Here is a 23,541-nt window from a genome sequence, read left to right on the forward strand (position 1 = left end):
TGAGCAGCCTGAAATGGTAGGGGACAAAGAAGGAGGCTAGTGGAGACCACTATAAAATTATACTTTGGCACGTTTCCTTTGTTTGGAGAAATAATACTACACTGCTGGTGTAAACCAGAGAAATAAACATGGAGGGACGCTGCGATGCAAGAAATAATAAAGGGACTTAGCTAACACTCTGTGCAAATACATAAACAATCTGAGAAAAAGACATTGGAAATACCATTCTCTGTGCCACCAGAGTACTACTTTCAACTGAAATGCACTTTTTTGGGGGTGGTGGGAAGCGGTTTGTATTTTGATAATAGATGCAGTCGGTGGAGAGAAAAAGGGATGGATAAGGTAGTTAACTCCTGTCTAGTCCCCGGTTCTACTAACTGCCTACCCAGCGGCAGCCTGAGTAGGATCTTACAGAAAACGGAGCAGCCAGTTTCACGGGCCAGCGTGTAGCCAATGCCTGAACTATTTCTGCATTTATGTTGTTTCTTTCTACATCCTGTGCTTAGCTACCTTTGATTGCTTGATATGCTACCCACACACTCTTGAGTTAAACTTCTTGTATTAATACACAAGTGTTTTCTTCATGAAGCTGTTTCTCATGAAAACTTTAAAAGGTGAGGCTGAATTCCTTGCATTTCTTTTGTCTACGCCCTGATTTCTTTGGCACAGCAGCAGTTCTTAGGTTTTGGACATTAAAACATATGCTAATAATCATTGATTGAACTAATCTAGCACATATACCAAAAGGTGGCTGATTTCTCTGTGATGGAATGATGAATAAATATGGGAAATGTCTACCACCTGTGATCCTCTTATGAAATATGTTTTGATGGTTATACTTACTGTCATCGTCATTGTCATTGATTGACAGTTATTCTCATTGTCATTGGGAAAGCTCAGTTGATAGCTTTTTTGGTTTGATTTTTCAATTCTTCTTCACCCTACCCCCATTTCAAATTTACATTGTTTAATCACTAAGTCGATTTAGTTTGAGATTTTATTTTAGAAAATTTCATGACACCTCTCTAGATCCTTTGCTCTTTGGGTGTCATCTTGGGTGACATTATTTATTCCCTGCTGATGGTACATTTCTTATCTGCCTATGCCACAGTCGAATGTGAACAGTTTAGCTTTCTTGTTTGAACATGGAGATTATATTCTTTCCATGAGTACCTATAATGTGCCAGGCACTGGGGGAGTTATGTTAGCTTTTGAATTCTTTTTTCTTTGCGAATGTCTTTTTTATTTGCCCATATTCTTTCTGTGAGCTTGTCAGCTGCATCTGCTGTGGAGAACATTTTTTTTAACATGGTTATTTGTTGCCAGGGATGATAGGCATCCTAGTTGCACTCTGCCCAAATCTCTGGGAATGATCCATCGGGCAATCCTGCTGATAAGCTGTAGAAATGGTTCGTGGAAAGAAACAGAAATGAATTGGGCAGTTAGAATCAGCTGGGGAATGTATTTTAAAAAACAGTTTTATTTGCCCTCACGTGGCTTGTGGCTTGAGGCATATTAGCAGTTTTTGCTGAAAGCACACTGGAAGACAAAACAAGAACCAGAGTTTTTACTAGATATATTTGTAATTGCATATAGAATTTAATTTGTTCAGTTAATTTGTATGTAAACTAATTATGAACGTTGACTGTAGTAAAATATACTATCCCCAATCCCCATCATTTGGTAGACTAGAATGTAAACTTATTAGTAACATATAACAATAATCCTAAATTACGCTACAGGGCAGCAATGTTTACAAGAGAAAGATGCGTTTTACACGTCCCCCTAAGGTCCCCTACAGGTATATGCAGGACCTGCAGAATATAATTCTACTCCTCAAAGAGAGATCCAAAAACCTAGGAGGAGAGCAGGGGGAGTAATCCAGGCATTAGTGCTACTCAGAAAATGACTATTACATGAGTAGATACATGTTTAACGTGATTAACACCTTCATTTGTATGTATATTATACTAACAGAGTCTCTTTCTCTTTAATCTATTTTACTGAAGATTAGGAGTGGGATTAGCATCAGGCAGATGAAAAAGACAACCAAGACCTGCCACATAATTAAGTTACACAAAATATCTTTATTCAAGATGATGCGGAACAGCTCTCAAGTTTACAAAAACTATTAGTTAAGTCACCATTTTAACTCTGCCATTTATGTAAGTACTCTATTTGTGAATAGATTTTACATAAAATGATGCATCCCATTTTTTAATGGCCAATTCTTTTTTTTTTTTTTTTTTTGAGACTGAGTCTCACTCTGTTGCCCAGGCTGGAGTGCAGTGGTGTGATCTCAGCTCACTGCAACCTCTGACTCCCAGGTTCAAGCAATTCTCCTACTTCAGCCTCCTGAGTAGCTGGGATTACAGGTGTGCACCACCACACCTGGATAATTTTTTTGTATTTTTAGTAGAGACAGGGTTTCACTATGTTGGCCAGGCAGGTCTCGAACTCCTGACCTCAGGTGATCAGCCCGTCTCAGCCTCCCAAAGTGCTGGGATTACAGGAATGAGCCACTGCACCTTGCCCAGCCAATTCTTTTAAGAGTGTTTTGTTGTTGTTGATTTAAAATTCAATAAAGATTAGATTAATTTGTTTCCTAAAATGAGACATTGGAATTGTTTGCTCTGAACACAAACACATTACTTATTTCAAGTTAGCAGAACAAATATTTACGAACATTTTAAAGAAGGATTTCATCTTTTCCAAGCCTCTACCACATGAAAAAAAAAAGCATCTCGTTATTGTAAATATTGACAGTGTTTAAGTTGTTTGGTATATAGTAGGTAGTTCCTAAATCTGACGACTATATGGATGAATGAATAAAAAAGTAGAAAAACTAAGGACAGGAGTAAATTGAAAAAGGATTTTCTTTCAGAGAAAGCATACTTCTAAGGTGGATGTTAGCTATGCTGTTTGCACAAATGCTCTGAAAATGTTTTTCAGCTCAGGTGCTGTAGAAATAATGTTTTTCTTTCCATGACTATGCCCCACCACATTTCTTAACTAAAATTATCTGAAGATCAATTGATCAACGTGTTAATTATGAGTAAAACAATGTGCTAACTACAACTAACCTGCCTCCCCCAGGCAATATGCAATATCTGTCTACTTTTTCGATACCGTGGGAGATCTGTCTTTGGAAGTGGTCATTTCTACCTTTATTTTTTTGAGACGGAGTCTGTCGCCCAAGCTGGAGCGCAGTGGCGCGATCTCGGCTCACTGCAAGCTCCGCCTCCCGGGTTCGCGCCATTCTCCTGCCTCAGCCTCCTGAGTAGCTGGAACTACAGGCGCCCGCCGCCACGCCCGGCTAATTTTTTGTATTTTTTAGTAGAGACTGGGTTTCACCGTGTTTGCTAGGATGGTCTCGATCTCCTGACTTCGTGATCCACCCACTTCGGCCTCCCAAAGTGCTGGGATTACAGGCGTGACCCACCGCGCCCGGCCTCTACCTTCTTTTAAACCTGCAACTTTTGCCCTGCCACCCTCATCCCGATCTGGCTCAGAGAATATGGAGAATATATGTGCTAGTGTCCCACTGTTCCAAGTTTAGCAGGTCCACACTTCTGGTCTCATTTCTACTCCCTCTTTGTGTTCTTAGCCCACCGCCCAATACTTAGTTCCTGATACAGCCCTGCAAAGCCCCAACTTCTGCCTCTTATCACATGAACCACCAGATCTGGGTATGGTATCTGTAGCTGGTTATTATAGGGGTGAGCCCTTCAGATGGAGGCGATGGTAAAAACAGCCCTGAATTGGAAATCAGGAGACTGGTTTGCCACTCACAAATTGTGAACCCTTGGATGGGTTATTCAGCTTCTGTGGCTTCTCTATCGTCTTCTGCAAAAATGAGATTTAATTATAGATAGGTCTTAAACTCTATTCTGGATCTAACAGTCTCTGTTACATAAAATGAGCCATTTCAAGATAAAGAGACATAACTGGAAATTTTGACGCATGGACTGTGGAACGTTTACTTGTGTTCCTTTTGCATAAATATTATGAAAATTGTTCTTTGAAAAAACAACCTATTGTTACATAGTACTGCATCCTTGCTTTTAGAAACATTTTTAAAAGACAAATTTGGAATTTTTAACCTTCCCTGGTATATTCCATGGTTTTCGATAAAGGGGTTTTAAGAACTTTGTATAATTAGCAAATCACTTCAAATGAATGAAAACTCACCTCAGTGTAAATGAGAAGCAATGAACGTTCTAACTTATTTTGTTTCAGACTGAAGTCTGAGCAATACATAAATAAGCAAGCAAAATAAAACCCATTGGAAAAATCACATCTGTCCACTATCATCACACATAAAGGCACATTGTGTGGTCCTGAGAAAGATTACACAGTATCCAGAGGAGGAAGTGCTTTCTCTCAAAGAGAGGGAGAAATGAATAACTAGAGAAGCAAAGAGTTCTGTGAGAAAAATCAAAGACTGGGTGGGTAGAGTCGGAACTAGAGGAAGAATTTAGGCAAGAGGAAAACTCAAGGACAAATAGAGGGTTTAACTGTTCAGGCTTGTAGGCGCCATCTGAAAATGCAAAAGAAAGGAAAAATTGAGTCTGGGATATGATTAGGACAGTCATATTGTGTATATTTAACAAAATATAATAGAAGAATGAACATGATGGCTTATTTTTTCATTCAGTTTCCCTATCTACAATTTAGCATTTAAATTCTAAATACACGTATGTAACCTCTATGATAGCTGAGTTATACACAGCAGGATGGTTGCGCCATCTAAAGACAACAAGCCATCTAAAGATAAAACTGCAGGCCCCAAAACACAGCATGCTCAAATTCTTTTTGTTTCTTCTACTTTTGTTTTAGCTTCTGGAGATACACGTGCAGGTTTGTTACATGGGTAAATTGCATGTTGCTGAGGCTTGGTATACGAATGATCCTGTCACTCAAGTAGTGAGCATAGTACCTGAGAGGTAGCGTTACCAACCTCCAGCCCCCTCCCATCCTCCTTTCTCAAGCAGTCCCAAGTGTCTATTGTTCTCATCTTTGTGTCCATGTGTCTTTAATGTTTAGCTCTCACTTTTCAGTGAGAACATGTGGCATTTGGTTTTCTGTTCTTGTGTTCATTCACTTAGGATAAAATGGCCTCTGGCTCCATCCATGTTGCCGCAAAGGACATGATTTCTTTCTTTTTGTGGCTGTCTAGTATTCCATCGTGTATATGTACCACATTTTCTTTATCCAGTCCACCATTCATGGATGGGCATCTTTGTTGATTCCTTGCCTTTGCTATTGTGAATAGTGCTGCAATGAACATACGAGCATGCGTCTTTTTGGTAGAATAATTTATTTTCCTTTGTGTATATACCCAGTAGTGGAATTGCTGGCTCTCAGTATCTCCCAGTAGAGGAATTGCTGGCTCTCAATATCTCCCAGTAGTGGAATTGCTCATTCTTGTTAAGTTTTTTAAGAACCCTTCACACTGCTTTTCCCAGTGGTTGAACTAATTTACACTCTTATCAGCAGTGTGTGTTTCCTTTTCTCTGCAACCTCACCAGCATCTGTTGTTTTTTGACTTTTTAGTAATACCCATTGTGACTGTCATGAGATGGTCTCTCATTGTGGTTTGGATTTGCATTTCTCTAATGATTAGTGATGATAAGCATCTTCTTCTCATATATTTGTTGGCTGCATGTATGTCTTCTTTTGAGAAGTGACTGTTCATGTCATTTGCCCATTTTTTAATGTGGTTTTTTGTTTGTTGAATTGTTTGCATTCCTATAAAGCAAGAAAGATCTCCCTAACTTGAAAGTAAACAGTGATACTAAAATTTGTAAGCCTAGTCAAATGTGGGCTATTCAACAGGTGTGCTGTCCTTCATAGGTAATTCTAAGCAAAAGGAAAGGAAACGGATAAATCTGGGTATGGGATTGCTTTTGTGGCAGACAGTGTTTATTGGCTTACCCAGTACTTAACCTCAACCTTTTCTTCCTTTTCAACCTCAGTTATAGAGGTTGAAAATGTAAAGTGCTTGCGTTCCTGAGCCTCCTTTAGAACTGAAAAAGGCTGTGTGGCTAATGACAAGTAAGCAGACATCTGCTGGGATCTTTCCTCATCCTCTTCTATCTGCTCTAAGGAGGACATGGGCTCTACAGCTGTGTCAGCTGCCTTGTGACCTCGAGAAGAAGGACAAATGAATTAAACAACAGTCATCACATCACTGAGCTACTGAACCAATGTTACGAGCCGCTTCAGATTTTTACTATGTAATAAAAAGAATTCTCCATTTTCTTAAACCTTTGTTAATGAGTTTTACTCTTATGGATGAAAACATCCTAATATACCTTCCAGAGAAGACAATTCTATTCTGCGCTTCCACATCGTGCCTAGTAGCACTCTGATTCCAAGTGAGATAAGACTTGTTTTGCTTCGGGCATCTTATCCTGCTTTTCATGAGCAAATACAGTCTCTTCCCAGGGCATCTTGGCAAATGGACACATGTGCTTGCCAAGGTGACTCTGCTATCCTGTGTGATGGGAGGAGGAGGGGTAAAGTTCAGTTTCAGAAATCTAAGTTCTCTGCCCTGAGCAGAGACAGACAGGGTCATAGAACTTGGCCTGTTCCGTCCTCTGTATCTCGCTTCTTCCCCTCCCTTTTCTGTAGGACAAGCAGAAAGACAAAGAGCTCAGTGTTTCTCTCTGCCTAAGGAAGCATGCTCTGTGTGTGTGTGTATGTGTGTGTGTGTCTGTGTGCATGCACACGTGTGTTTGGGGGTGGTGGAGGTGGTAGTCTCTATGCCTTCTCCACCTTCAGTAGAGATAAGACAGGCAGGGAAGGTGGAAGGGACTCCAGCAACACAATCAAAAGGAAGGAAACTCTCACTTTAAGGTCAGCGGTAAAAAGCAGACTCCAAGCTTGCTACAAACAGCAGTAGTAAAGAAAAAGGCTTGGTGTAGAAATAAATACAGAGTGACTTAAATGCCATGAGGAGGGGGGCATAAAAAAATTCAAGAAAATGTCTACAGAGTAATAATTTTGGGTGGAAAAACAAGTAATGGTTACAGAAAAGGGAGAGGAAAGTGTGGAAAGATTATTCTGATGTGCTTACTTTCTCTTCTAGCCCTTAGATTATTTATTATATTAGCCATGAAAGTAACAAGTCCTGGAAAAGAAACGTGTACATGATGGGTGTGTTAATTTCCTTCACGATAGTAACCTGTTTACTATCTATATTTAATTCACAACATCATGTTGTATACCTTAAATATACATAATAACATTTATTTTTAAGAAAAGAAAGTACAGAGAGAAAAAAAGAATGGAATACACATGAATGCCGAACCACATTGGATATGTAGCTGTTCATGAAGATATTCCATGCAAGGCCTATCTAGTAGAGCCTCAAATCTATTTGAATAAAAATGGCACTCATTGAGGACATCTGCTTTCTGTAACATCTACACAAAGTCTTACTAGGGGTAAGAAAATCTTTGCCATAGTCTTTTGAAGTCTTAATAAAAATCATGAAATTTGTGACAGAGACCATTGTTGCTATAGAACAAGCAGAGACATTTAGGTATCAAGCCATTAATGATAAACAATATTAATATTATTATTCGTTATAGTGTGACCTGGCACCTTATTCGTACTGAAACAAGATGACATCAAATAATGCTAATATAGAACAATTAGTTTACTTCATTTAGCTCTCAAACACATTTAAGGTTAACTTTCTTAATCATGAAAGAAATCTCACTTCAATTGTAAATATCTAAGAGTCCCTAAGATCTGAATGGGAGATGAGAATTCCTCTGTTAATCATGAAAGTTTGAAACTAACTCATATCCTATAGAATGAAAACAATTCCTTATATGAATTTTGAGTTTCTTTCATAAAAATTATAGCGTGCTATTGGTATTTTGGAAAGTATTTACAAATTATTTGTGGACCATCAATTTTCTTTTCTGAGAAAATTAAGTGCATTAATATAACTGCTTATATCGGGAGTTAGAGTTGGGTACTCCTCATTTACATTTTGGTTCTCTGTCATCTTTACTAGGTCTTCTTGGCTCTTATTGACTGCTGATGAAGGAGGAGTTTACAAAGAAAACAAGTCAAAACCTGAAGAACTCTGCTACTGAGAGCAACACACATATTTTCCCAGAGTGCAAAGTTGAGAAGAAGAAGTACAAAGCTTTATTAATATTCTGAACAGTACTGCTTAGTATGATCTAATTGATGGATTTTCCATGGACTCCCTAGAGACTGAAAAAGGTTTGACTGTCAGGAAACTTTTCTTGTGTTTATTCTTTAATATTCCTTTTCATACTTTCCAATCATCATTCCCTGTTAACATCCCTTGATGGGTCACCTTAAGTGATTCTTCATTTGAATGGCATTTATAACGTTTTATATTTCCCTGTTAGTTTCTATCCTGACAAAGTACATATTTTCTTAATCTTCAATCATAACATTAATTAACTTTTCCAACATTTTAAAGCTCAGTTAACATTTCTTTACATATGCCTCTATCTTTAAAATATGAGATCTGAATGTACTGGTATCACTAAAATTATCTACAGAGTTCTAATATGATGGAAATTGTGCTACAAAAATTTGTTCTTACATAATTTGCTTCAACGGAATTCCTCCTGAACTAAATACTTAGTCTTTACATTCTTTAAAATAACTGAAATTTCCCAGAGGAAAGTCTGAATTGTTCTTTTAACCTTGTGTGATGTGTGTTGTCTGTATCTAAAACAGCAAAGTGCACACACCCTGCATGCTTAACATTTTTGACTTTTTTTTTTTTTTTTTTTTTTTTTTTTGAGATCAAGTTTCGTTTTTGTCACCCAAAATGGAGTGCAGGGGTACAATCTCCAGTCACTGCAATCTCCGCCTCCTGGGTTCAAGCGATTCTCCCACCTCAGCCTCCCAAGTGGCTGGGATTACAGGTGTGCACCACCACACCTAGCTAATTTTTTTTTTTTTTTTTCAGTAGAGACGTGGTTTCACCATGTTGGCCAGGCTGGTTTTGAACTCCTGAACTCAGGTGATCCGCCACGTCTAGGCCTCCCAAAGGAATTACAGGTGTGAGCCACAGCACCTGGCCAACTGTGACTCGTTTTTAAAGTGGTTTGGCAATAATGCTATATATGTATAATGATTTTGAATAAAATATACAACTATACATGGCCTGTTATCTTATTTTCGACAGAATAATCTTAGTCTTGTACTTTCGTGTATTAGGTTGATAGCTATAAGATTTGGCAAGGAAAAAATAGGGTAAAATAGGACTCACTCATTTCAAGAAATAAAGAGTCAGTTTTCTTTGCAAGCATTTGCCCCCCTTCTCCTTAGCCCACCAATGTGGTAAATGAGTCTTCCAGCTATGAGGCTGTTTGTACCTCTGTCTGAGAGGAGACTTCTGGGGCTTTGGTTGCTGCTATTGACTTGGAGGGGCTTTGAAGGCCCCCTTGAAGGTGTCACGCATGACCTCTGGACTGTTGGCATCTTTCAAGAATCCTTATGAGATACTAACTCATTTGGTTTATAATTGGTGAAAACAGATCATGTATTTTTAAACCAGATAATGCCTAAGTTATATTACTCTAGAATTCATAGAAAAAAACAAAGAAGCAGAGAGATCTTTAAAAAGACTGTAAAGTGGTATTAGTGAACTGTCTTGCTTCGTCTGGTAGTTCTACAGAATTAAGCTTTGTTATCCTAAAAAAGAAATTATCACATCTCCAGGAAAAGCTTCCTTTGGGGTCTAGGCATTTTGCAAAGCTAGGGAGTCCCTGTGTGAAATATCACTTGCCTATTTATTGAGTGTTTCCCTAAATGACTAGTGTCATCTCCCAGTGGTCATTAATATTCTTCTCCAAAGGTTCCATCTGTCAAAAATGGGGAAATGTGACCCAGTATAGAAAAGATGAGGTATTTTCATTGGTTCTTGTGGTCTACCCTGGCTTGCTGCTGCTCCCAAGAGGAGACAGAAGTTCTGTTCAACACAGTTGGAAAGTTTTCTGGACTCCAAGTGTCAAACCAGGAGTGGAGACGCAGCAGTTTTCAAAAAAAAACAAAACAAACAGCCGACACATCTATCTCCTTTTCTCTTCTAGTGCATATTCTATCATCTCCTCATTTAAGTTGCACTCTCTCACTTTTGTTTGAACTAAAGCTTGTGTTCATCTTGAGCCAATAAAAACTACAAAAAGGAAACATCTGTATTGTTAAGTAACTAATGTTACTATGATAGCCCAGCGAAGTAACAATCTAATTAAAGATCATATGGCCAAGGTTTTAGCAGATAATCTTTTCAAGGCAGAATAAAATTTGTTACTATGTATAACTATTACATTTACATACATCAAATTAGATTTGTATCTAATTTATTTTTGTATCGCCTTATATATTTTAGTATTTTAAATATGTACGGTTAATATTCCATGACATTTGATCTTTGAAACAAATTGAAAGATGGGCATGTTACCTAGATGTAAAGACATATAAATAATTAGTAAAATAGCTGACACAAGAACCTCGCAAATTCCTTACAAAAGTTATCCATGTTAGAAAATGTGGTTAAATTCTAATGAAGCGAGTTATTTTGGAAATTTTCATTGACTTGCTGGTATGGGTTTTAAATAATGCAGAAGCTTTCTGGAAGGCAATTTCAAAAACTTTAAGTGTTCTTACCCTTTGATCAGAAATTCTACTTCTAAAAATATATTCTAAGTAAATCATTTGATATTTGCAGAAAGACTTAGCTACAAAGAGGACCTCTGAAGCATTGCTCATGTATTATTTAGAGTAAATAACAATAGTACTAGCCTTTATATAAAAAAAAGTAATCCAGAAATTTTATGACTCAATATGTTTTTTGCTCACACAGGTTCCAAAATGGATGTTCCTGATGAATGTGCATTCATGTAATTATTCAGAGACTCAAACTCCTTCCATTTAATGACTCCTCCATTTCTGGAGTCCCAGGAGTCCTCTTCAAGAGAGCCTCTGTCTTTGGCTGACCTGCATGAGAAAGTATATGGAGGTCATATGGATGATGTTTCATGCTGAGCCTGTAAGTTACATAGATCCTTCTGCTCACATTTCACTGGCCAGATAATGCATGGCCACTCCACGGTATGGGAAGCTAGGACCTGTACTCCAGTTCTGTGCTTAGACAATAGAAGAGGGAGATTTTGAACATGTAATAGTCTTTCTTAAACTTATAATTGGAAATACATTTTAAAATAAATTGTCATATATTCATATAGTAGAATAAAAAACTTGATAGTAGTTATCAAAAATTTTTTACCATTTAATACAATGAAAAGATGTTCTTGATGTATCGAGTGGAAAGTGTTACAAACAATGTTTTTGTCACAAGTTTTATGGTTATTCACACAGCCATGTTATCATCTCAGCAATGTCATACTTCCTACTTTCCCAAGTTTTCCTTCTTTTTCTTCTATGTGCTTAGTAAAGAAAGCATGATGGCCAGGCGCAGTGGCTCACTTCTGTAATCCCAGTATTTTGGGAGACTGAGGAGGGGAGGATCATGAGGTCGGGAGATTGAGACCATCCTGGCTACGGTGAAACTTCGTCCCTGCTAAAAATACAAAAAATTAGCCAGGCGTGGTGGCAGTCGCCTGTATTCCCAGCTACTCAGGAGGCTGAGTCAGGAGAATGGAATGAGGCGGAGCTTGCAGTGAGCCGAGATCGTGCCACTGCACTCCAGCCTGGGTGACAGAGCGAGACTCTGCCTCAAAAAAAAAAAAAAAAAAAAAAAGAGAAAGCATGATATGTAGAAAGATTTCACACTAGGGAACCTGATAGATGTAGGTTTGAATATGGATATTTGTCATTTATTTGTCATTTATTAACTGAGTTAGCTGAGCCCAATTAATCTAACTTATATGAGGTTTATTTCTTTTATAAAAGATAAAACTACTTCATAAGGTCATGTAACATACTTAACACATGTAATATACTTAACAAAGTGGCATATATAATGTATATTATATATGTAATATGTGTATATATGTAATACACTTAACAAAGTGTCTGGCATATATAATGTATTTTTAAAATCCTATAAATAATATAGTGATATCAATGGTTACTTTTATGATATTATGGTCAGGCTATTCCAAGTACATAGATAGCAATTTGTTAACAACGTATTCAAATGGACTACAGCCTTCACGGCTCTTTTCCTTAGCCTCCGATAGTTTAATGTATTTCTTCTGAAATTTTTTCTTAATATCCAGCATCTTCTCACAAACCTTCCAAAATATATATCATGAGCTAGGAATATTTATTCCCATTTTTGAATAAATATTTAATTATAGTTTTAATAAATTAATTATAAATACATTATAAATAAAGTAATTATAAATAAATAATAAATAATTTTAATAAAATTAATTTTAATTTTAATAAATAAAAATTAAGTAAATAAATAACTATTTAATTTTAATTGTATTTGACAATAGGCAGTATTTTGTTCTTGTCTAAATACTGTCGAACTGCCCTCTCAAATTGAGGTGAAAGATTGAACATTTTGGCAGACACTATGGGTTGCCTACCACAGAGCCACTTTCTCCCTAGTTCTCAACACTGGCAAAGTCTGCTTCTCACTTTGGAACTTGAAAATGTCAGACTCTGCCTATCCGGGTCCTTCGTGCTGCTGAAGCATGGACATGTAATCCAATCCTGCCTGGTAGACCAGAGGAGAAATCTACTGAGGAAGTCTCGGAAACGTATTCACCTGCTAGTGAATTGACTATGTTCTCAGTTATCTAAGTTTCCCTGCATCTCAGCCCTTGGCAGTGTGACTTTGTGATTCTTCCAATCTGGAGGTGGAGTCTATTTTCCTACTTCTTAAATTTAGGCCGATCTTGTAAAAATATAGCAGAAGTGATGGCACACCATTTCAAAGCCTAGGCCCAAGAAATCTTGACAGGTAGGCCTTCCAGAATGACATAGTGAGGCGCATAGTAGACTCTTTTCCTAGCACAAAAGCACGTAACTGGGGGAAAATAAAAAACCAAACAGTTATTTAGAGTCTCTTGAAATTGTCCTAAGAGCCTACACCAAATGGAGAAACATTCATTCAAAAAATCTCCTAAATAAGGCTGGGCATGGTGGCTCATGCCTGGAATCCCAGCACTTTGGGAGGCTGAGGCAGGTGGATTACCCGAGGGCAGGAGTTCGAGACCAGCCTGGCCCACATGGCAAAACCCTGTCTCTACTAAAAATACAAAAAAAAAAAATTAGTTGGATGTGGTGGTGGGCGCCTGTAATTTCAGCTACTCAGGAGGCTGAAGCAGGAGAATTGATTGAACCTGGGAGGCTGAGGTTGCAGTGAGCCGAGATCGTGCCATTGCACTCCAGCCTGGGTGACAAGAGTGAAATTCCATCTCAAACAAACAAAACGTCTCCTAAATCAGTAAAATCAGGAAGAGTTAGTGGAATTGCTGCAGCCATTTTAAGACTGTGAGGGGAAATATTTGCAACACCCTGAAGAGGGAAGAATGGAAATATAGGGAAGAGATCCTTCATGGCATCACTGAATCATGGAATTTGCTAACTCTTGAACTGACTACTTACTGCTTTCTAGTTCTCGAAGAAAATATATTTCCTATTGTTTAAGTAATTTTAGTTTGGAATTTTATTTTCGCAAACTAATTGACATTCTGTGTCAATTGATTGATGATTCTGTGAATAGAACTGATCCATGGCAAAGTCATGTAGCACGTAAAGTTTGTATTTGGGTGTGTTCTTTCTGAAGTGCTGTCCTTTATTCATCAACGTAATTCCACCTATGTACACAGTGCTTTCCCCATCCAAATCCTGCTTTCCTGGTCTAGTAGTCCTTTGTGCACTCATCAATAATATTTATGACACATTCAGATTCGAAGTGTTGAATAACTAGTCTTTGCTAATTCAAACAGGAGTACTTGTCCTTAGCATGTTCATTTTAACTCTTGCCTCCTGGGCTCTACTAAAATGTGTAGTCAGGTATTTAAGCCAAGCCTGGGGCTTATTAGGGTTGTTAGATAAGCCTTAAGGACACTAGAGTTCTTAGATAAAACACCAAATGCTGGTTTGTTTGCGGAGTTTGTTTTTAATTGACCTACGGTGTGTGCATGATAATTCTCTCTGCAGAAGACTCTTGAAGACATCACACAGCATATACCAAAGTGGACAATCTAAAAGAATAATCCAGTTGTCTGACTCCAAGATGAGTATGGCTTTCATTAGATGCAGATGTAGCTTGTATGTCAGCCACCTAGAGCCCACTTGGACTCTATCCTGGAGGAGAAGTCACTTCTAGGGAGCATTTTTAAATCATTGCCTTCAAATTTTATTACTTCAAAAGGTATTATGTTTTACTGTGTTCTCTTTTTGGCAGGCGCAATTACCATCAAAAGAATATAGATGGCAATGGATGAATACATATTGGATAATTGTGTTTTTACCTTTAGTATTGGGAATTTATCAGTCTATTTATGATATTTGAAATATAGATGAAAAGAAACTACATACACAAGATAAAACAGCTTGAAACAATGACATACTGGCTTTTCCTTTCTGGTAAATTTAGCTTTCCAAGGTGCTATTTTCGTTTGCTCCTCAATTAATAATCAAAAATAACAAATAAAGCTCATGATTACATGTAGTACCAAACCAGGCACTTGAAAGAAAATAGAGCCTCCTACAAATGCAATCAAGTAAGTTTGGAAATCCATTTCCACTTGTGTTCTTTCTGCGAGTTCTCACAGTTGGTCACTTTCCCTGATTTGAGCCCTTTGCAGTATTTAGTTGTGAATCTGCCTCTTGAAGACCTTGTTCTTGGCTGTTGGCCTTTCATTTAATAGCAGTGCAGCAGCTCTTTGTGGCTGGCCTCAGATTCAGACAATCCTAAATCATATTTTCTCTTGTTTCCTGCTGCGGGAATTTGCTCTTCATGGGCTGTATTTCACTAATAAGAGTATGATGACAGCAAAGGCTTTGTGGGGCAATAGGAGCCAGAAATGTCACAAGCACCTCATGAAACAGAGTTAGGGGTGTGACACTTCACATACATATATTTATAGGAAAAGAGATCATTTGCAAATTGAAAATGACTGGTGGTTGCCTGTGTACTATCATTCCTCTAGCCATGTCTAGATGCCTGGCACACAGTCTATAAAATATCCAAAAAATCAACGTGAAACTTCAGTCAGAAAAACTCAGGTTCAAGTCTTTTCTGCATAGAGATTGATAAGAAAAGGCAGGCTAAGGGATTGAGAAATCACTTTTGAGGGGAATGGAAGAGTTTTATTCAATAAAGAATTGTCTTTTATAGTTTTTCTCTGAGTCTTTGGAGAAATAACCCATATATAGTGACAGCCTACTAATAAGGAGAACTCATGAACTGGTGCACAAAGAAGTTGCTTCATGTTAGCAACTATTTTTACCTTTTGGATATTAGGCTTCTAACTCTGGAATATAAACTTGTATTTTTTCACCATAAAGAAAAAAAAAAGACTGAGGTTATTCTTTCACTTAACCAAAGTGATTCTGTGTGGCACACAGGGGCTGGCCCTGGCCTGAACAAGCCACGGTTGTTTGGAACTTAGTCTTACCGTAAGAGTGTCAGTTTGCAAGGATGAAAGCCATTTATGTATGGCTAAGAAAGCATTTAGTGTCCCAGTATCTGGTCTTGCCATGGGAACATAGGAACAAATTGGAAGAAAGGAGCAAGTTCCTGGCTATTCTTTGCATGGGGAGGAGCAGGCTTCATTAAAGCCAAAGCATAAAGTCTTGCTTCACATAATTTCATCTGTAGATGTATTCCTTATACCTTTATACAGACTGAAAATTTTGACCTCAATAATTATTAATATATTTAGAGAACAATGCTAAACTAAAGGCATTTTTAGACTAAACACAGCAGGCAAATATGAGGTAATAAACCTTGGGTAAAATGAAGGTTTTTAAGTCAACAGTAACAAAAACGAGGTTGCCAGTGAGTGCTAGATGGCTAGATGTATAAAAATGCAAACAAAATAACAGGATATAGGGAAATGGAAGTTTGCTTTCAAACCAAGCAGAGTGCACACAGGATTTTGAAATGTCTCCTCTGGAACTATATTGAGTAGCCAAATGGTACAGATTTGTATCATGAGAGGAGCTCTGTCCTCTTCAGTGTAGGCACCTTTGTTCACATCTTCCCAAATGTGAGGTAAACCTTGAAGATGACTGGCAAAAGTTTGCTGAAAGAATGGTTTCATTGGAAAATTGTTGCACCATTCTTTAATAAGAAAAAAAGAACCACTGGTTATGGCGCTAAACCAATGATTCTTTTTGTTTGTTTGTTTCTTTTTTCTTATCTATGAGAAACCATCAGCTCTTTTTAGAGAAGCAGTCTACAGTATTATTATCTTTAATCAGGTGCTTTGATCTGCTATTGAGAGGACTGTCCATGAGGTTTTTGTGAAAATTGTATTACTTAGGAGAGATCAACATTTGTGGCAATTTGGAGGACATCCTCCTATTCTTTAGGGGTGATCTCACAGCAAACTATAGAACCATCAGACATTTTGAAGGAATTAAAGCCATTTGAAAGCAATACAATGTGAATTTGGGGAACACAGTGTATTTAGCAACATTGGGAATTTTATAGCTCCAGGAAAAAAAAAAAAGGAAAATATAATTAGAGAGTTTCATCTTGTTTAACATAAAGAAAAAAAATGTTTCTGCTTGTAGTTAATTATTTATTTCCTTCACAGCATATGGCTTCAGGCAATCAAAGAGATTATTTGTAACAATGTCCATGGCTTACTAGTTTATCTCATTAAAGTGTCATGTTAATGAGCCCGAGTTTCAGATTCATCTGTAAGTGAGCCAATAAATTTACTCTTGGAACCAAAAACTCTATCTCATTCAGCCAGCCACCTTGTAACAATGTTCCTTCAGACTAGTTGAGTATGGGTGGATGGATCAGTGCAAATTCATTCTCATGATTCCCTGGAAAATTCAATGATATCCAAGGATGTGTCAAGAGTGGTTCCTTCATAAAGGAAGGACAGCCTTCTTGGAATAAATGTTGCAAAGCCCTTTAGTTGAGCACATGAACTCTTTAGACACGCTATCTGAGTTTATAGCCTGTCTCCAGTCCTGTCATGTGACTCTTGGCAAACCCTTCTACCTTGACTTTGCCATTGAAACCGGCACTGCAATACCGTAACTGACACAGTGAAAGAGATATTACCTAACTAACTCCATCTTGCTCTTAACCTACAGGCTGTCTGTACTCATTCCTGGGCACAGGCTGAACTAACTTTGGGAGGAACTTAGTTTATAGTTTATAATTTTAAGAAAAGATGATAACAGGCCTTTCCCAAGGCAAATCCCCTTCTGGCCTGGGGACTAGACTGCCTATGTAGGACTAACGAATTAGCCACAAGATTAGAAATTATGGTTTAGGAGTCATGCAGCTGGAGGCTACAAGATTCTCACCCTCCCTGAACTGTTTCTAAGATCAGTGCTTGAGATATTTGGCAGAACTTGCACTTGATGGATCAGCTGGCACCACCCAGATCGATAAATTGGCTCATCTGATCTTGTGGCCCCCACTCAGGAACTGACTCAGTACAAGAAGACAGCTTCCATTCCCTATGATTTCATTTCTGACCTGACCAATCAGCACTCCCGACTCACTGGCTTCCCTCCACCCACCAAGTTGTCCCTAAAAACTCTGATGTTGGAATGCTCAGGAGACTGATTTGAGTAATAATAAAACTCTGGCCTCCCACACAGCTGGCTCTGCATGATTTACTCTTTCTCTATCACAATTCCCCCGTCTTGATAAATCGGCTCTGTCTAGGCAGTGGGAAAGGTGAACCCACTGAGCGGTTACACCATTTGAAAAGTAGGCCGGATAATAGGATGTAATTCATAGAGTAGTCATGTGGGTTAACTAAGAAAACATATTTAAAGTTCTTAGTGTAGTGTCTGGCACTTTAATTACTACTCAGTGTTACTACAGAAGGTCTCTTGCTTTAGAAAGTAACTTCTCAACCATCATGAAGGTTGTAGAACTCACAGAATTGTACACGATTTTCTCGTGACCCTGTTTGTTTGGGTTCAACACCAAGGGTGATTACTATGGATTCAACATGGGCAGTGTTCTCTGGCAGACCTGGAAATCCATTCTTTATGGAATGTACTAAGTTGGATATGACCTGCCACCAGCTAATTGCAATTTAAATGAATGCAAATGGAAGCCCAGACTTCTATCCCACAGCTGGATGAGTCAGGGATTCCAACACAGCAAACTGCCTGTTTATGGAATAAATCATTGAAAGCTCTCTCTGTGTGGCATTTTTCAGTTTTACCTGAAGTCTGTTACTGATGCTTTGTAGTGCTTTGAGAGAGAGGGTGTGTATGTGAGGAATTTAACCATGAAAAATCTTATCTGAATCTTTTTCATAAGTATCCTGTGTCTTGACAATCTCAGGAATTTTAATGGCGGGTTGTCACAAGCCTTCTGTTGCAGAGATTGGAATGCACTACTGGATGAGGCAAACAGATGGTGTGGATCAGAGATTTTCCACTTTCCACTGAGAAATTTTAAAAGTTGGCGGAGGGGCAGAGGATTAGAATCACCAATGAAGGAGGGTAAACTTCCAGATTCCTTGTCAGTTAAAATTATTACCTGAAGCAAAAGTTGCTCTCCAAATGCTCAATTATGTTTTATTTAAATATTCAAATAGTTCTGCTCAGAATAAAAGTGCAAAATTGTATGGGATATAGAACAGGTGCAATTTTGTGATGTAGACTGTAGCATCCTTCTTAGAATACTCATTTTTCATCATTAGATACATTTCTAAATAGCTTGTCTCTGAGACATTTTCATGTGTGAAAAATACAGAACTGAGATGTGGTATATTTAAGTATACTTGCAAACCCCTCTGAATAGTACTGTTAAAATAAAAAGGCTTGAAGCCCTAATACAGCTTCTGTCAAACCACTTGAGTACCACAAGTTAGAGGGCCTTTTCTTTTTCATTCTGTATCATAGAAACGGTCCATTTAGGGAAAAAGGAAAGTATACAAATTACACTTATTATTTTATTTAAAGTTCATTTTCTAGAAGTCCAGCATCACTATTCTTCAGAATAGTATTTTTCAGGGAACTTCTGTTTTGGCGAGTGGATGGCCATTGCTCAGGGCTAGGTTCAATGCTTTAAAAGATGAATACTTGATCAAGTGGGGGCTGATAAGGGTTGTATAGTGTGGTAGGGAAAATAATGGCCCTTTAAAGATGCTCATGCCTAATTTCTGAAATCTGCTAGTATGTTACCTTCACAGCAAAAGGAACTTTGTTGATGTGATTTAGTTAAAGATTTTGAGATGGTGCAATTGCCCTGTGAATTAGGGTTCTCCAAGAAGTGGAACAAACTCTGTGTGTGTGTGTGTGTGTGTGTGTGTGTGTGTGTGTTGTGTGTGTGTGTATACATAGAGAGATACAGAGGAGAAGAGAGAGAGAGAGAGAGAGAGATTTATTTTAACAGTCTAGTTCAGGTGGTTGTGGAGGCTTGATAAATCCAAAATCTGATGGGGTAGGCCAGTGGGCTGGAGACTCAGGGAAGAGTTGCCATTCAAATCCAAAAGCATTCCTCTGGCAAAATTCCTTCTTCCTTGGGAGAGGTCAGCCTTTATTCTATTAAGGCTTTCAACTAATTTGATGGGGCTTACCCACATTATGGAGGCCAATCTGCCTTATTCAAAGTCCACCAGTTTAATTGTCAGTCTCTTTCAAGACACAGCTTCACAGAAACAGACAGAATAATGTTTGATTAAATATCTGGGCACTGGGGCCCAGTCGAGTTGATGGATAAAAGTAACTATCCTGGATCATCCAGACAAATCCAGTGTAATCACAATGATCCTTATAAATAAAAGAGGGAGGTGGGGGTGACAGAGTCAGTCAGAGAAGGAGAAGTGATAACCTACAGAAGCAGAGGTTGTAGTGATGCATTTTTGAAGACAGAAGGGGGATACTAGCCAAGGAATGTGGGCAGCCTCTATAGGCTGCAAAAAGCAAGAAAATGATTTCCCTTAGAACCTCCAAAAGGAACACAACCCAGCTGGCACCTTAAATTTAGCCCTATAAGACCTATTCTGGACATCTGTATTAGTCTGTTCTCATATTGCTATAAATAAATACTTGAGACTGGATAATTTACAAAGAAAGAGGTTTAATTGGCTCATGGTTCTGCAGGCTGACAGGAAGTGTGGTACTGGCACCTGCTCAGCTTCTGGGAAAGCCTCAGGAAACTTACAATCATGGCGGAAGGCAAAGTGGGGGGCAGCACATCACCTGGCAGGAACAGGAGCGAGTGAGAGACAGAGAGAGCAGGGAGGTGCGACACACCTTTAGACAACCAGATCTCCTGTGAACTCACGATATGAGAACAGCACCAAGGGGATGGTGCTAAATCACTCATGAGAAAACCACTCCCATGATCCAGTCAACTCCCAGCAGGCCCCGTCTCTAACACTGGGGATGAGAATTCCACCTGAGATTTGGCCAGGGACACAGATCCAAACCATATCAATATCTGACCTCTAGAACTGTAAGATCGTAAATCTGTGTTGTTTTAAGGTGTTAAATTTGTAGTAATAGGAATCTAATACATGTAGAAACCGTTTCACAAACCACACTACTGAGAGTTCAGAGTTTTAGAACTCACTTGTTCTGGTGACTATAGAAGCATCCTGCATCCTGCATTTGCTGCCATTCCAACGGATATCAACGTTCCCGGACAACTGGGTCTATTCCCTCATCTCCAAGTGCATCCTCCAAGCCTTCCTGCCTCTCTGCACAAATGCTTTTACTGTTCCCTCCTTGTGAAATGACCTCTTGTTATTCTGTTCAGATTCCCTTCCAACCAGCAGGCTCACTTGTTTCTATAGGTGCACGATTGTCTCTTTGTTCTGTATTACAGTCACCTGGCTGAGAGAAGTCACCTATCTTGGTTTAGTTGTAGAAAACTACATACTACTGTAAGCAAATATTTTCAATGTAAATGAGTCCCAAATCTAGGTATGGCCCAGAGTTGAGATAAGAAAGTTCAATTTCAACTCAATAAACACTTGGTGAATAGCAGCTATCTTCATGGCAGGGGGATTATTGAAAGAATGAGGCTTGCTCCCAGGGAGCTCATAGCCTTGTGGGTATGACAGGTGAGGACATAATACAAGGCAGTATGTTAAGGGCTACAAGTGACATAAGAATAGAGCTTTGGCATCAGAGGGATCTAATTATTGATATCACATATGTACCAATATATGTTAATTTTATGTTATTCTTTATTTCCTCATATTGATGAAAAACAATTTTTTTTTTTTGAGATGGAGTCTCGCTCTGTCACCCAGGTCAGAGTGCAGTGGCGCGATCTCGGCTCACTGCAAGCTCCGCCTGCCGGGTTCATACCATTCTCCTGCCTCAGCCTCCCGAGTAGCTGGGACTACAGGCGCCTGCCACCACGCTCGGCTAATTTTTTGTATTTTTAGTAGAGACGGAGTTTCACTGTGTTAGCCAGCATGGTCTCGATCCCTTGACCTTGTGATCTACCCACCCTGGCCTCCCAAAGTACTGTAATTACAGGCATGAGCCTCCATGCCCTGCTGATGAAAAATTATTTTTATCTGAAACAATGTGAAAATTAATATCTACTTCACAAATTGCTGTGAGGATTAAATGAAAAGACTGATGGGTGGATATCCTGATTAATTCAACAAATATATGCTGAGTGCCTACTACATGTTGAGCACTATTCAAAGTTCTGGGAAGAGGCCGGGCATGGTGGCTCACGCCTGTAATCCCAGCACTATGGGAGGCTGAGGCGGGCAGATCACCTGAGGTCAGGAGTTCGAGACCAGCCTGGCCAATATGGGGAAACCCTATCTCTACTCAAAATACAAAAAAAAAATTAGCTGGGTGTGGTGGTGGGCACCTGTAATCCCCGCTACTTGGGAAACTGAGGTGGAAGAATTGCTTGAACCTGGGAGGTGAAGGTTGCATTGAACTGAGATCTCGCCACTGTACCCCAGCCCAGGTGCCTCAGAGTGAGGCTCGGTCTCAAAACAACAACAACAGCAACAACAAAACAAAGTTCTGGGAATATATTTATGAATGAAACAAAGTCACAGTGTTTCTGCATCTTATATGGTAGCAGGAAGAGACATATGATATGCAAATAAATGAATAAATATAATATCAATCAATGAAAAATGCTATAAAGTAAAAAAAAAAAGCAAGGTATAGGGTCACAAAACGACTGGGGGAGAGGGGAGAGAGGCAGAGAACAAGTTCCAACATCAGTGCAAAATTCCTGAAACCAAGGGCTCACTATAGAGATGTTAAATTCCCATCATTTTAGAAAAGAATTCCACTTTGTGGATTTTGCAAAATGGAATGGAGGAGGTAGTGGTTGGGTTTGAAGGTTGAGGAAGATTTCAGTAGGAAAGGAAAAAGGAATGGCAAGGAAAGGTCTTAAAACTAGAGAAGAAAAGGCACATAGACATGAAGATCCCCATGTATGTGTGTGTGTTATTTCTGAGAAAGTGCCTGATTGTTCACATTTGTCGGACCATATTTGGATTCTATTTTTGTGTAAGGGGTTGTTAATATCACTTAGAGTTTTGGCCTAAAGCTAGGAAGCATTCTCTCCAGTGAATGAGCAGATTTGCTCTGTATCTTTTTATACTTCAGCCAGCCTTGAATGTTTGGGCCAAACTGTTGACCCGGGAAACTGGACCACCAGGCAGGCTCTCAATAATCAAGTTTTATCTGTATTTCCTCTGTAACTTTCCTTTTCTCTCTTTCTTTTCTTCTTCTTCTTTTTTTTTTTAATTGGCTGCTCTTCCAGTAGAACGAAGCTCTCCTTGATTGCCAGAGATATTTGCCTAGCTTGTTTTAATAAAATTAATTTGCTAGGTTAGAATTTCCAAGACAAACTCAGCTTGAGAAAAAAAAGGGGGCGGGGAGGAAGGCGAGCAAGGAGGGAGGAGAGGGCAGGAGAGGGCAGGGATGCCTCTGGCTTGCCACAGGATGTGCAGACTCTCTCACCAAAGGAAAAGCAAACAAACAGGCCCACTGCCTGAATCGTGGGTGTAAACCACTGCTGTTTCAGACGGCAGGGAATTCCTAAACGCTGACTGGGGTGGCTAACCTACATGAGTGGGCTAAATAGCTAATCTGAATTTTCAGTTCTTTTACATTTTATTTTTTCTTTCAGATTTTTTTTGTTTGCTTCCTTAAGCACAAAGAGCAGATTTGTTGTCTTATCCCTGTCCTTCCCCTTCTCTGTGTAAATGTCACATTTCCACCGTTTAAACTTTCCCCTTTCAGGAGCAAGAAGCTGTCTTCCAGCTTTCTCCCTGATCAAACTTCTGTCTCCTTCTGCCCCCATTACATTTTTGAAAGAATTATCTATTCCTATTTCCTCCATCACCTTATCGCTTATCATTTGCAATCCAGTTCTTCTAGCAATCTGGTTTCTGC

General features: G+C 38.8%; 1 long non-coding RNA gene across 4 annotated transcripts in view; it reads left to right on the forward strand.

The window, feature by feature from the left end:
- The window catches only part of LOC126951209 (uncharacterized), a 267,072-nt gene that overhangs the window by 72,734 nt on the left and 170,797 nt on the right, over positions 1 to 23,541 (forward strand). For all 4 annotated transcript variants that reach the window (XR_007724388.1, XR_007724387.1, XR_007724385.1 and 1 more), the window contains 2 exons: positions 8,033 to 8,247; positions 10,871 to 11,056. This is a non-coding gene — a long non-coding RNA (uncharacterized LOC126951209). The remainder of the gene's footprint in view (positions 1 to 8,032; positions 8,248 to 10,870; positions 11,057 to 23,541) is intronic.

This window comes from Macaca thibetana, chromosome 3 (genome assembly GCF_024542745.1).
Source record: "Macaca thibetana thibetana isolate TM-01 chromosome 3, ASM2454274v1, whole genome shotgun sequence".
NCBI lineage: Eukaryota > Metazoa > Chordata > Mammalia > Primates > Cercopithecidae > Macaca > Macaca thibetana.